General features: G+C 40.2%; 1 pseudogene; it reads right to left on the bottom strand.

Annotated features, from left to right (window-relative positions):
• Positions 1 to 7736: 7736 nt before the first annotated feature.
• Positions 7737 to 14708, bottom strand: LOC102903749 (glyceraldehyde-3-phosphate dehydrogenase pseudogene; annotated as a pseudogene).
• Between the last annotated feature and the right edge of the window lie 1494 nt (positions 14709 to 16202).

The following is a 16202-nucleotide window of genomic DNA, read 5'->3' as shown; positions in this document are numbered from 1 at the left end:
TTTATTGTTCCTTTATCAAGAGAAAAATCTACCTTCAGACTATGAGGGTAGTGATGGGGAGGGACTAGAAAACAAGATTCAAAAAATCCCATGCAAATATCACATTTTTCAAATGGAAGAACTCCAAACTGCACTAGAAGTTCCAATCACTAAGACATTTTCCATTGAAATGATTTAAGTACAACTACATGGCACCAAGGTTTAGGCCTAATATAGGCCTGACAACCAAGTCCTTGTTTTCTGGAAGAAAGGCCTCAAAAGTCCCACTCAATTCCACATAACAATACTTCAAAGATCAATTAGGTTTTCCTTTCCTTAATATTTTTGTTTTTGACTTCTAATCTATTTATTTATTTTTAATGAGTTCTCTGTTCTCTCCTCCCTTGGCCACCTGTGCACAGAGCTGGTGCCGGTCCAGCTGTGGGCCTCCTTTTTCTTGGTCATGAGTTACATAAGTGTGGACATACAATACAATTTTGCCTGGGAAATGGGGCAGCGCGCGCGCGCGGGGGGGGGGGGGGGTGCGGTGAAGGTGGGGTGGGGATGTGTGGAGAAGTCTCCTCGGTGTTTTGAAGGAGTCAGGAAAGGCCGGCATGCAGTTGTAGCTCCATAGTCAACCACTATGGATCGTGGAAGGGATAAGAACCAAATGGAAAGATGCCCCCAGGAGCCTGTGAAGACGTCTAGTGCTGGGACGTAATAAATAGCTTTGTGGTGACCATTACAGCAGGTTTCTTACTCCTTGCAGCCGATGCACAACTGTTACCTTTGGCTCCCTGGCTGCACACGAGAGTCAGGCCCTACCCAACGCTCCCCAAGATGTAAAGATCTTACAGGAAAGCCAAGACTTCACAGCACCCCACTCAGTTACTGTTCTTGATAGAACTGGTCCTTAAATTTAAAAATAACTTCCTGTCCTACATTTCCTCCTTTGTTTTTCTTTCCATTTAACTTAATCTCAGCAATTATCTTGACAGGTTTAAAGTAAAGTACTTCATTCACGTAATAAAATTTGATTGACACTTTTAACGTGCGGAAGAGGTTATGATGTCGCTTTAGCGTTAATAAATCTCTAAGCTTTGCATAGCAAAAGCCAAACACGCATTTAGAAGAGTGGATTCAAAACAAACCATGAAAATATCCTTAAGTATTACCAGGAAAACTTGGGCTTAATTACTGCAAAGGTTTATTTTAAATTTCTCATATTTGTTTTAATAGACTTTGAGGTATTATATATGTGGTAAGACATACATTATAAGTATACAGTTCGATAAGTTTTAACAAATGTATGTATTCATGTAACGATTAACCTAATAGCTTACTGCAGAAAATTCATTTTGATTCTTTTGGGGTCGGTTTCTTCTCTCTCTGTCCCCTCTAAGCAGTCTGATATCAAGCAGCAAATATAATCTACCACTGTAGGCTGGTTAGGCTGGTTGAATAAATTCATTATCACTAAACAGGTACTACTTTTTATGTCTGGCTCATTTTTCTCAGCACAATGTGACAGAGTCTTTCATGTTATCCCAGGTCACTGATGTTGTCAACTTGAATTTGTTGGGTCGGGAAGACATCCCTCCGTGTGAGTGACACCACTCGCTGGCTGGATCCTGGACTGTGTAAGTGGAGAAGGAGACCTGAGCAGCCACCTGCATTCATCCCTTTCTACTTCCTGATTGTGGATAGGATGTGATGGGCTGCTTCAGGCGAATGCTGCCTTGATTCCATACAACAATGGACTGAATCTGTATCTGTGAGCCGCAATGAAATCTCTCTCCTTTATGTGGCGTTTGTCAGAGTACTCTCTCTTGCCACAGAAAAGAATCTAATGTGAGTGTATTATCAGTTTGCCACTTTAAATTTAGGACTAATATTCTACTGTCTGAATCAACCCCTGTTCACGTAGCCACTCACTTAATAAAGGATACATAGGCTTTATCTAGTATTTGACTATTATAGACTAAATTGGTATACATTCACAAATAAATTTTTTGAGAATGCTTTTTTCTTGGGTTTTATCAGTAATTGTGGTCTGGGCTGCATGTTTCCAGGTTCTGGCTTTGTATCAAAAGATTTGAAATAAGGCGTATACAGATTTGCAAAAGAAGCAAGATAATTGTATTTGGAGCAAAGCAATGATACATATTTAAGAGCACTACACTGTAAAGACTGACTGCTGCCCAGATGAGTATGCATAATCATGGGCCTAGGCTATAGCCTGAGGTCTCTTTTTGTGGAGTCAAGGGAAGAGGGGTCTGGTTACTAAGGGGTATAGTTTGGGTGGTCCTTGTTTCAATTGATTACGTTATATAATCATTTCTCTACTATGCATGTCCTTTCCCATAATACATTTGATTTCAATCATATGCACACCCAACTATTCATGGGCATAAGACTGTGTACAGGGGATTCTCTCTAAAATATTACACAGTTTTACCTCACCACAGATGCACCCTAAACAGTTCAGGCTGGGTCAGCCTTTCTGTTCTTCAGGCCTGGGTGTGCTGGAAATACACATGAATAGAAACTGCCTAAATTTGACTCTTACCAGGGATGGGGAAACTACATACTGTTGTTTAAGGATGAGAATGTGTGTCGCTTGATGCAGGTGGGGATGGAGGTTTCAGAGAGCTAGGTTCATTGTCTGAAGAAGAATAAATGCACACAGTATGTGCAAGCAAAGGAACTATGTTGCTGGAGGGCTTCTCTCCAGGTTCCCCAAGCCCCACAGTCCCACAATCCACTTATAAAATAATCACTCAGACGCTTATATCACTTATAAACTGTATGGCCGTGACAGGCTTCTTGCTAACTGTTCTTTTATCTTAAATTAACCCATTTTTATAAATCTATACCGTGCCACATGGCTGGTGGCTTACCAGAGTGTTCACATGCTGCTTGTCCTGGCGGTGGCTGGCAGTGTCTCCTTCCTCAGCCTTCTGCTTCCCAGAATTCTCCTCTCTCCTTGTCCCACCTACTTCCTGCCTGGCAACCTACTTCCTGCCTGGTCACTGGCCATCAGTGTTTTATTTATATAGAGCAATATCCACAGCAGAACTAGGCTATCAAGTTCACTATTATGAAAAGGAGTATGTGCCTAACCCAAAGCAAATGGAGGTTCTAGGGCACTAAACCATGTCCTGCCGCTGGGTCTAATGCTGTAGAAAGCTGTGTACTATTTGCCACAGTGGTCCTGCCATTTTTATTGCCATCAGCATGCTAGTCAGGTGCTCTACCACTGAGTTACAAGCCCAGCTTCTGGGTCATTCTTTCTAACAGCAGCTAGTCCAGTGAGTGTGATAAGCCCTCTCATTTCAATATCTCCTCAGAGGTCAATGGTGGTGGGTTCTTTTTGTCTTTTAAATTGGCTGTTCATTTTTTTTTTCCATTCTGGTCTTCATTAAAGTTTTTTCTTTTTTGAATTTGAAGGCCACAGATGTAAATACATTAATGGATAACATAATTTTTAAAAAGAAAAAGCAAGGTTTAAAGAATTTTACTGCATGACTTTAGAGTTTATTATAAACACTTCTGTCAAGGAAGAATGGTGTCACTCTAAGGGTAGACCAGTTGGTCAATGGAACAGAACTGAGATGCCAGATATCATTTCCCACATATAGGTAAGACTGGGTTTTGATGAAGGAATCGACATAGTTCAGTAGGCAAAGGACATTCTTTTCAGTAAATGGTGATGAAAAATTATGTTATATATTAATGTATTTACATTTGTTATAAAAACCACCTCACTAACTAAAACAAAGACTCACCCTGGGATTTTGAATGGAATTTACTGACTACCAGTTAATATGCAAAGATGTGACTTCTCAGCAATATTGTCTTTTAATCCATGAACTTTTTTTGGTAAAGTTTATTTCTCCCTTTACTTAATCCTTTTATTTCTATCATTAGTCATTTTTATTCCTTTCAGGATACAAATTACTTTTGGTGAGTAGTATAAATTTTAAATCTTACTATTTACTGCCTTTAAGAAATGTATTTGTGTATGTATGTGTGGTATGTGTGATGTGTGTGTGTGTGTGTGTGAGTGTGAGTGTGGTGTGTGATATGTGGTATTTGTGTGTGTGTGATGTGTGTGTGTGTGGGGGGGGGTTATGTGTGGTGTAGCTAGAGTTTTTCTGCCTGGCCCATGGTCAGGACAAATCTCTCTTACCGGCCAGTCCCACAGCTGCTCAGACCCAACCTAATAAACACACAGAGACTTGTATTGCTTATAAACTGTATGGCTGCAGCAGGCTTCTTGTTATCTAGTTCTTATATCTTAAATTAACCAATTTCTATTAATCTATAAGTTATCACATGGCTTGTGGCTTACCAGTATCTTTTACATATTGCTTGTCATGGTGGCGGCTGGCAGTGTCTCTATGACTCAACCTTCCACTTCCCAGAATTCTCCCCTCTCCTTATCCCGCCTATACTGCCTGCCTGGATACTGGCCAATCAGTGTTTTATTTATTAACCAATCAGAGCAACACATTTAACATACAGAACATCCCACAGCAGTGTGGTATTTGTGCATGTGGTGTGTGTGTGTGTGTGTATGTGTGTGTGTGTGTGTGTGTGTGTGATGTAGCTCTGTGTGCCACAGTGCATGTGTGGAGGCCAGAGGACAACTTCATGTTCTTCTCTCTCTCTTTCCAGCTTCATGCGGGTCCCTTGGATCACACTGGGGTGCTCAGGTTTGTGTCTTCAGGTGCCTTTTCTCACTGAACCATCCTACTGGGCCCGTGATGTATTTTGACAAAAACCTTATACCTGTGTTCTCTTACATGCCTTCAAAGTCAATTTCCATTGCTCTCACTCCTACCCCTCTGAAACTGCTGTCCTTTAAAAAAAAATTGCATTATTTTAACCTGTTTAGAACAGTGTGCAAGCATAACTGTGCAGTGTGTATTCTTTACATATAGTAAGTTTCTTTCAGGCTGCGTGATGTTTTGAGTTCCATCCACAATGTTGGAACCATCTTTCCAACCTTAAAAACTGCTGATCACATTTTGCTTCTGAATATATCTCCTATGATTAGCAGATGTGTTGTTTGCAAACTTTTGTCCCATGAGTAAAACTAGAAACATTGTTGTATGAGTAGTGTGTGTGTGTGTGTGTGTGTGTGTGTGTGTGTGTGTGTGTGTGTGATATGCGTTCATATCTTTTAAGCAAATAACTCAGAGAGGAATTCCAGGGACAGGTCTATGTTTGGTTGTGTGAGAAACAGCCAGGCCATTTCCCACAGCAGTTTTCACATTCTGCACTCCCACCAACCCCGGGAGGAATTTGAGGTTGTGTTACATCCTTGCCAACATTTGGTGTTGTCGGTCTCCATTTTTAACCACTTAGTGGGCGTGCGGCGGACCCCGTTTTGCTGTGGTTTTCCTTGATCTCTTCGCTGACTCATGTTTAGTTCTCTTCTTGTGCTTTTCCATTTTTACCAATTTGATTATCTTTTTGTTATTGAATTATTACCAGACACCAAACCTTAATCAGATACATATTTTCCAAATATTTTCTTCCCATTTTTAGCTTGCTTGTTGTTTTGTTATCATTTGATGAGCAAGATTTTAAATATTGGTAACAATGTCTAACTTTTGCATTTTTTTCCTTTATATTTATTTTTGTGTTTAATATAAAAAATTCACTAGATTCCAAACCATAAACTATCCCTATGATTTTTTTCCCCCTGGAATCTTCTTCTTATATTTTGTTTTTAGGTCTGTGACTTATCTCTACTTTTGTATACAATAAAGGAGGAACTGAATTTTTCATGTAGATGTATATATGCTGAAGCGTCGCTTGCTTGTTCTTCTGTTTCCTCAATGGCTGTGCGTACACACACTGCTTGATGTCTGTATTTCTGAATGAGTTTGACTGCCAGCTGGGCCCTTTCTGAGTCAACACTGCTGAGACTGGGTGAGATTGCACTTACTTTGTGGCTCCCATGGCACCATCAGTCCTTGCACGGTACTTACACCAGGTCATGTCCACCATGCTGATCAGTAGGGAAAGAACTGATCTCAATCCTGGGTCTTCAGATCCTAGAAGAGGCCTTTCTGTCCAGTTAGCAAGAGCTCTTTCCATTAGCTCATCAGCACGTTGCATTCTTCAGTGGACAAGTCTTTGTGTCTTCAAAACAAAACAAAACCTTATTTCTAAGTATCGTGTGTGAGTGTGTTGTATACATGTGTGTCTAAGTGAACACGTGGGGGCCAAAGGTAAACACCAGGTATCTTCTAGTGAGTTCCACCTTCTACTTTTGAACAGGGTCTTTCTTTGAACCTGGAGCTGACTGTCAGCCTCAACTGCCTGGCCAGCAAGCTCATGGGATCCCCTGTTTCTGTCCCCCAGTGCTGAGGTTACCATTTTTTTGTAGGGTGCTAGGAATCCACACTCAGTTATTATGCTTGCATTAGTAGAACTTTCTACACTGAACTCCCACTCCAGCTCTGTGTTTTTTATATTTGCTATTATTTAAATAATTTTTTTATTAAAATTCACTATAGCAATCACACTGCTAAATTTCTTTACTAACTTTTGTAGGGTCTGTCTTCTTTATTTTGTTGTTTTTTAAGATTCCTTAGAATTTCTGTACAGTCCTCATCTCATTGGTGAGTAAAAATTTTCTTTGCTACCTGCCTGTATGGTTTTATTTCTCTTGACCTAGTGCACTTCCTGTGATACCAATGCAATGCACGATAGCAGTGAAAATTTATACAACTTTTCACGATAAGAAAAAGTGCAGTTTCTTGTCAATAAGCATTATGTTAGCTGAAGTTCTAGGGATCAATTTGTTTTGTAGACACACCTTTTTCTGTGGAGGAGATTTGCTTTTATTTTTTGTTTTGTGAGTTCTTATGAAAAAATGTTGAATTTTTTTTCAAGTACTTTTCCTGAAAATATTGGGACAATTATATGTAGGTATTTTTTCCTTTATTCTTTTAAAAAAAAAGTGGTTTCCAGTGAATGAATTTGAAATGCTAAACCTCTGGTGCCTTCCTGGGATAAGACCGATCTTGTCATGCAGCGGCACCTTTTTGGTTGTTGCACCCCATTTGTTAGAACTCTGGGGAGTTTTCTCTGCTAGCTTTGCAAGTGAGTGGCACTGGCTGAAAGACCTGCTCATGTGTGTGCTTTGGTGACATATGGCTTTCCTCAGCTCCTAGGATCTACACAGTGGGCAGGGTGCGATCAAGTTCCTTTACTTTGTTACATGATATGTGAAGGTGGTGTGACTCCTTCCTTGAATATGATGAGCTGACCTGGGAAGTAAATTAGACATGGGATGTTTTTCACTCGATGACTTTTGACACCAATCTAGTTATTAGATAGATATGCCAATATTTTATTTCCTCTGGACTTGGTTTGGGATAAGTCGTATCTAAAAAAAAAAAAAAAAAGAAGAAGAAGAAGAAAAAAAATTATCCAGTTCTTCTGAGAGAGAGGTGCAAGAAAATAAATCATGAAGATAATAACAAAATCAATAAAACAGAAAACAGATGTACAAACCGTTAGAAGATTAATAGACTTAACAAATCAGAAACAGAACATACATTATGATTATATTAAATGAAAGGATATTGCTCCAGACTTATACACATTAAAAGAGCATTAAGAACATATGATGGATTGTGCCAATAAATTTGACTTAATTTTATGGTTAAATTTTGGTCTTGTTCCATTTTAAGTTAAAAATTTATATAACATAAGTTCATTTAACTGCATGCAGTTACACAGCCCCCCAGCATCACCTATTGAAGAGGATAGCCTTTCTGTGTTTAATTGCTTTGAATCTTCTGTGAAATTCAGTTGACCCTACATGTGGTGGTGTGTTTGAGTTTCCTGTACCATTCCAGTGGTCTCTGTGTCCCACTTTGTGCTGGTGTTACACTGTTCTGTTTACAAAAGCTTCATGAATTCATGATTGGGGAAGTCTGTGTGCTGTAATCTGGGCCTTTATTTTCAAAATTATTTTTAATCTGTTCAAGGTCCTTTTAAAATCCACATGAACAATAGTATAGACTTTTTTTCTTTATTTTATATATTTTTGTACAGTGAACTTTATTGATGGTATTCAAGAGAGTAGGGCTCCCTGTGCTCCTTCCCTTCTTCGGGGAATCTGAGATAGAAACTATTAGGGGAGATGCTCTATGTGGGGGACCGAGCTCAGAGACGGACTCAGCAGCCAAGGGCCTCTCTCTTCTTTTCATGTTCTTGATGGAGTAGGGTCTTGATGGTCCAGGGCTTCTTACTCCTTGAAGGCTATGTAGGCCATGAGGTCCTCCACTCTGTTGCTATAACTCTAGTCATTGTCATACCAGGAAATGAGGCTTACAAAGTTGTCACCTAGAGCAATGCCAGCCCCAGCATCAAATGTGGATGAGTGGCCGTCACTATGAAAGTTGCAGGAGACAACTGGTCCTCAGTGTAGCCCAGGATGTCCTTTAGTGGGCCTTCTGATTCCCGCCTCACCATCTTCTTGATGTCATTGTACTTGGCAGATTTCTCCAGGTGGCATGTCAGATCCATGAAAGACACACTGAGGGTAGGAACATGGAAGGCCATGCCTGTGAGCTTCCCATTCAGCCCTGGGATGACCTTGCTCACCACAGCCTTGCCAGCACCAGCAGATGCAGGGATGATGTTCTGGGCAGCCCCATGGCCATCACATCACAGCTTCCCAGAGGGTCCATCCACTGCGTGGCAGTGATAGCATAGACTGGTCATGAGTCTTTCCATGCCAAAGTTGTCATGGATGACCTTGGCAGGGGGTGGGGTGAGAGTTAAGCAGTTGGTGGTACAGGAAGCATTGCTGACAATCTTGTGTGAGCTTTCATACTTCTTGTGGTTCACACCCATCACAAACATGGGGCCATAAGCAGAAGGGACAGAGATGATGACCCTTTGGGCTCAAACCTTGAATTGGGTCCCTGTCTTCTCCATGGTGGTGAAGATACCAGTACACTCCACTACATACCTGGCACCAGCATCATCCCATTTGATGTTGGCACGATATTGATCCTGGCAGATGGTGATGGCCTTCCAGTTGATGACAAGTTTCCCATTCTCATCCTTGACCATGCTGTTGAACTTGCCATGGGTAGAGTCATTCCAGAACATGCAAATTACGGAGTTGAGGTCAATGCAGGGGTCATTGATGGCAACAATATACACTTTCCTATAATTGAAGGCATCTAAGATAATCCTGCTGTCTGTGAACTGAAATAGCTAGACCTAGAAAGCAGCTTTCTCCACACTTCAAAGGCTGTGCATGAGAAACTCACGGTCAATGGAATGGCCAATGGGAAAGTCTGAAAGCTTTTCCTTAAAGTCTGGGAACAAGACCAGGACTAACTGTCCCCACTTTTCACCACCTGTGCCGAGTACTAACACTTCTATCCTGAGCAATTAGGCATGAACAAAATCTGTAAAGGGAAATCCACTTGGATTTAAGTTGGTCATCTTGTTGACTGTCTTAATCCCTCTTTTAAGTTGTGTTTCTCTGTTGATTCTTCATGTTGAGTTGATCACATTTTTAAAATGTTATGTTGCCCACTAGATCCTTAGATCTATGAATAGATGAAAAGCTCTCCCCCAGCAGAGAGGATTACGGAGCCCCTCTTGTGAATTATCTAGCTGCCAAGGACCATAGTCCTGCACTGCTCATCCTCCAGTCTCTCGAATGATTGTCCCTTTGGTGGTTTTAGGGATGGCCTGGTCTCATCTATAGTACTCAGCTGGAAATGAAAGCTCTGAGTTAAGATTCTTAATCCCTCATTTCATATTTCAAGCATCCCATTTGATATATATGAATCCATCTGTTGTGAAGGTGCAAAGTACAAGTTACAGGGCTAGCACTTAGTAGGTATTTGAACAAGACAATTTTAGAATTTTGGAGGTAAGAGGAGTGTTATTGTGCAATCATTGATTCTAACTTTCTGTAGTGAATGAAGAAACAAGTCCAGAGAGAGCAAGTGATTTACTCAAGGTTACATAGGTTGTTGGTGATTAAAAGCACCTTCTTGGAGAGGCAATAAATACCATAAAACTGTACCATGGTGGTGACCTGAAGCTGCTGTATCTTTGCTCTCCATATGAAGAGGAAAAGGATTCAGATGCCAGGCAATTTATGAGTGTAAAGACTGCAAAAGGAACGCTTAGCCTGGCTAAACTGCTTTCAAGTTCCTCAAATCCCTTCAGTCACAGTCTTTTACATAAAGTATCCGCTGTGCTAATTATAAAAAATGTCAGGTCTGTGCACCAAAAACTCTCTACAAGGCAGAACTATAAGAAAATGAAACTTCCTAAAATGGAGCTCTTAAATTTTGGTTTTTGCCTATCAACCATCCCCTCAATATAGTAGACACAGTTATTCTGACACCTGAATTTCACACAATTTAAAATCCATACCATTTTATAAATAGTTATTTTGGTTTTTTTCATCAGTGTTTAAATAAATACATTTAAATTTTACATTATAAACTAGTAATATGTCTTCATTTCCATTTTCTAATTTTAATTTTAGTATTTATTTTATTAAATTGCTTGTAGAACATAATTTAATGTATCAGTAGGCTCTACCTTTAAATATGCTTTTATCAGTGTACTATGTATTACAACGTATAAGTATCACTGCAAAATGAAGGAAAAGGAAATGAAGAATATGGATTTAGGCTGAGTTCTGAAAATATTATTCTCATGGTGGTGTAGCTCAGTGGTAAACCATTTACCTAGTATGAACAAAGTCTCAGGCTCAGTCCCCAAACACACACACACACACACACACACACACACACACACACACACACACACACACACTACCCACAGATTAACTGCTCCTAAAATAAAAATCTTAAAACATAGACACATTAGAAACAACCTCCATGACTTTCAAATACCCACTGTGTGCAGGGACCACAATGCTATTTTAGAAACAGAGAATCTACTAAACAAGAGAGAACATGGCAAAATGTGCACTTAGGAAGCACAATGGAAAATAAATCCTACTTGATAGTAACCCAACCCTGTAAGACTGACTTGAAAGTGGGTGGGCCTCTCATGGTGAAAGTACCCTACAGAGAGACATTAGGAAAGAACTAATCTCATAGATGAGACAGCTCAGCATCATATCAATGCCAGAGCCCCACAACTAATTTTTAGAGTCAACAGGATTCTATATAAAAATCACAGTGCAATTATCTTTTGGACTTTATCTTTTTGACATTACCCTGAGTTTAAAAACAAACTATATTGCCATCAGTAAAAAAGAAAGGACAAACCTGGAAGAAAAAACAATTACATGGCATTTGATTAAGCATTTTAAATTCTTTAGGAGTATTATTTAATTTCAAAAAATGTGTACAAGTAAGTTACAAAACAGCTAAATATCTTACAATCTAAAACAACAAATTAAATGATAGCATAATGGAAAAGGTTTGAATTTCAAAATCGGTAAAGGTGAAATCAAGGAGCCTCAAGCCAGCATGGGTTAGGGACAGAGATTCTTTCATTTTTTTTCTGCCTGGAGTGTGGCAGTGTGACAGTGAGCTCATTTCTCCCACGCTCTCAACTTGGGGGACTTATATTTAGGGAATATCCACAAGTACTCACTAACGTAGTGCTTACACCAGAGGTACTGCACGGGAAAGATGCCTCAGACAGTAAAGCATGTGCTCTGAGAGCTTGGGGATCTGAATTCAGATTCCAAGGACCCGCATGAAGAGCCAGGTGGGGGTGGGGGGGGGCATGCCTGCAGTCCCAGCACTGGGAGGCGATACAGAAGGATCCCTGAAGTTTGCTGGTAACCCTGATGAGTCTGTGAGTTCTGGGTTCAGTGAGACTGTCTGAAACAAACAAACAAACAAACAAACAGAAATGGTTAAGAGAGATTGAGAAAGACAACCAACATTGATCTCTGGCTTGAACATACTACCGCTCACTAAGGGGCACACACACCTGAACACATACGCATCCATATACTTGTCCCCCAATGCAGAAAAAGTACAACAGACAAATTTATAATGAAATTTACAAAATATTGAAAAATAAGTATTGATATATTTATATGTGGGATATACTTACCTGTTGGAAGGCTAGACAGTCTTTAAAGTTATTTCAAAGTAATGGCATAAAAGATGCTCTGTTTCGCCTGTCTGTTTGAGACACGGTCTCACTATGTAGCCTTGGCTGTCCTGGAACTCTCTAGGTCGATAGGCTGGCCTAGAAATCCTCCTGCCCCTGCCTCCCAAGTACTGGGAATAGAGATATGGGCCATCACACCTGCTAGACAATGCTCTTAATAATGTTGTTTGCCCAATGTTATTTCTATTCTGAAAATATAAAAGACAATATGCTTTCAAAACTGAAAAACCCCTCAAGGTACTGACTGCATGGTCTCCAAGGGGCATGTTTATGGATTTATTTTCTCATGTATATCTATTAACTTTCTAATTAGCTAACGTTTACTAAGAGAGGAGGGCAAATGTGTGAAAAACATGAATTTTTATCCAAAGAACAAAACTATGGAAGTATGTATGCATAATTGCAACTATAGATATTTACATTTTGAGCAGATGTTTATGCAGACAGGGCCACTTCAAGTAATAAATCTGAAGTAAGATGCAACATGGTCCTCTTGGACATTTGTCCGTGTCTGAGGACATTTGGGGTTTTGTAAGAAGGGGATGAAGGAAGTTGCTGTTGACACCTAGTGAACAGAGGCAAGAGATGGAGCCAAGTGTCCTGTAAATACCAAGTTAAAGGTCTGTCCAGTATTGATGGCAGCAGTGCTTGGACCAAGAAACATGATCAAGGGAGGGTACCAAGCATACCTCTGAGAACTGCAGTGCTCTCTCGAGCCATCCAAAGCTTTCTGATGGGGGAAACCCGTTGTAATCCTGTCTTTGTGTTCTCTCATGCATAAACTACAGTTAACACTGCCCTTAAAGGGGATGGATGACCGAAAAGAGGCTGTGAGACCAGGTGGAGATGGCAATTGTACGAAGGTAGTTTCGAAGTAAGTTCTATTTGACATTGAGCGGTCATTGCTAACACGATTTTTTTCTTTTCTTTGATTCCAGTGTTGTATGAAGGTTTTGAAGACTGTAATGCATCCCTTTTGCTGTGCATGAAGTACTGACAGGGGTGTTTCCAGCAGCATGGCCATTATAATGGTCACCGAGAAGCTGTGACTGATTTCAAATACAAATTGTCCTTCCCTTTCCATGGTCTTTCCTACTGGGTTATTCAGATCTTTTCTTGTCCTTTTTGTTCTAAGATTCAGCAGTTCCCCGTGAAACTAACAGCACTTGCTTTTTGTAGCAAGGAGTTGCTAGAATTTTAATAAAATGCTTAAGCTATTTATAAATCTAGATCCAAAATATTACAACGTGATGTTGTATGTATAGAACAAAATAGTAGGACATAATACTTTATGTCTTGACTTGCTCCATCTAATAAAGTTTTTTTCTTTTATTTAAAGTGGATAAAGCACTTGTCATATAAGCAGGAGGGCATAAATTTGAATCTCTGGAACCCATGTAAATCTGGGTAAAGTAGAGTGTTTCTGTAATTCCAGTATTCATATAGCAAGATGGAAGATGGAGACAGGAGGACCTCCAGAAACTCACAGGCCAGTTAGTGTGGCTTATGCAACAGTCAACCCCAAAGGGATACTGTAGCAAACAAGATGATGGATTATCCTCTTAACTCCACACATGTACTCTGGCATGGGCACACAAACACACACACACACACACACACACACACACACACACACACACACACACGCATGCACGCACACGAACGTATCATATACCTACGTACATTTGCATACGTCATACACATATCCCCATAACATTTACTTCATGGTCATCTGTAGTCTGTCCAATAATCCAAATAGATATAGGTCAAGGTGTGACATTGAGTTCTCAAGCATTTCACTTGCATGACCAGATTCCAGCTTCCAGTGAGATCTCAAAAGTCAGGTCACTTTTTGCCCTCTTTTTTCCCCAAGAACCACATTTTCTCTCTGACTAGGGGAATCCCTATTGACTGTTCAGGTATCACACGGAGGTCATTCCTCTAAGATGCTCCACACCCTCATCCTTAGGACAGGCTTCTGTTGTGTGTAGCCCTAGTATTTCCTGACCCACACCAGCTTTATAGCTGTGCTTTTCTTTTCTGACTATGACCTCAGGTGGAGAACAGGGCAGGATGGCATCATATGCATCTTATTCAGTCTGGTACATCCAGTTCTTAAATCTATGCCCACAACATAATTGGTGCTGATAAATACTGAGTTGAATGAAGGGTCTTAGACTATCACCTTCCGAAGAGATGACTGGAAGCCAACTTTCTCCAATAAAAGGAGGGATTACAATACCGCCTTGTGCTACCTGTAACATAGATGGCATGTGAGTGGGTGCTATAGAGTATGAGGGATGTCAGGTAGGTTTCAGGAGCCCCGCCAATGGCCAGAGGGAGAGAGAGCACTGGCTAGAGAAAGCATGAAGAGGCAGCTGGATCTGTGGGTTCCCTCCGGCTTTGCACTCTTCAGGCTCTGCCTTACTCAGAGATCACACCAGAGATAATGAGTCTTGTGGCTAAAACAGCATGCCAAGCCTCAGTACCTCTTTGATGAACCCATTTGCCATAACTTTGATGACACTGATATATTTTATGATGCCATTAAAGAAATGCATTCTGGAGATCTCTTCAAATAGTTTTTTGAAGTGAAGATTTGTGTAGGCATGCCAACTAAATGCTTTTGATAAGGACTAGAATGTCCAAACTAATAGTGGCAGTGTATAGCCATCTTTCCTTTCTGTGTTTAAGGACTGGGCAGAGTTCAGTGATAGAGCACTCGTCTGGAATGTACTTAGCCTTGTATTCCATCTCCAGCACTGAAAACAAAATAGTTTCTACATGCATATGTATGTATATGAGCTGGGATTTTTAGTGATAGCTGCCATCGGGACCAAAAAAAAAAAAAAAAAAGGGACTAGGACTATACTGTGCTGATTTGGACCTCAGCATTATCTTCTGGTGTTTTTGTTTGTTTATTTGTTTTGTTGTAATTATATTTGTCATGGTTTTACATTTCCTATGGTCTCCTACAGTTCAGGCTGGCCTTGAACTCATGATATAGCTGAGGATGACCTTGAAGTCCTGATCCTCCTACCTCTTCCTCGCAAGTGCAGACATTACAGAGGTGTACCATCAAATCCAGTTTATGTGGTCTTGGGGGTCAAACCCAAGGCCTTCCACAATCTAGGCATGGACCCTACCATGTTGAGCTACAACCCCAACAATTCATCATTGTCTGATAGCACATAGCACAGAGATATAAGCTTTGCTTGATGACTAATCTGACACATACCTGCTCTTTTCATGGAGAAGTTTAACTTCTACACATGTGTGTTGAAAAATAAATACTGCTTTAAACATTTTTACATAATTATTTTATTTAAAGCATGTCAATGTTGACTTGACTATATACCTATAGCATGTAATTTTTTTTTAACCTACAAAAGAGTAGGAAATTTCCATTAAAAGAAAGTACTCAATAATACAAATGAAGACTATTGGGGGGCATTGGAGATGGCTCAGTGGTTAAGAGAACTTGCTGCTGTTGCAGAGGATTTGGGTTCATTCTCAGCCCCACATGTTGGCTCACATGGCTTGCAACTCCAGTTCCAGGGGGACCTGACACTCGCTTCTGGGTTCTGCTGGGTCTCACATTCATGTGAGGCACATAAACTAATGCAGGATTATACACACACACACACACATAAAAATAATAAAAAAATAAACAAGTTAAAAGGATAATTCTAAGTGTAGTGGTATGCTAACAAATTAAAAATTGGCATTGGTAGATACATCATTTAATTTAAAGCATGAATTGCAATAAACGCCATACCATTGGAATTAGGAATGGAGTATTATGAATTTTTTGTGTTATAAAATATTGTTTTGGCTTGTCAACAGTGTATTTGAGTACTTTATCAGGAAGCATTCTAATAAGTACGGGTCCTCCTGCTGTTTGTTGCAAGTCTTAGGAGAGGTGGAGTGATTGTCTTGAGAGAGATCTGAAATCCCGGCACAGCTGAACTTTGAAAGATAGTGTCCTGCTTGTGTACCCAGCCAGTGCACCATTCTTCCAGTTCCATTTTCATAGTGTTAAATACACTGGCGGC

This window comes from Peromyscus maniculatus, chromosome 19, assembly GCF_049852395.1.
Source record: "Peromyscus maniculatus bairdii isolate BWxNUB_F1_BW_parent chromosome 19, HU_Pman_BW_mat_3.1, whole genome shotgun sequence".
Classification (NCBI taxonomy): Eukaryota; Metazoa; Chordata; class Mammalia; order Rodentia; family Cricetidae; genus Peromyscus; species Peromyscus maniculatus.
The sequence above is the reverse complement of the archived record's forward strand: the minus strand, read 5'-3'. Positions and strand labels throughout refer to the sequence as shown.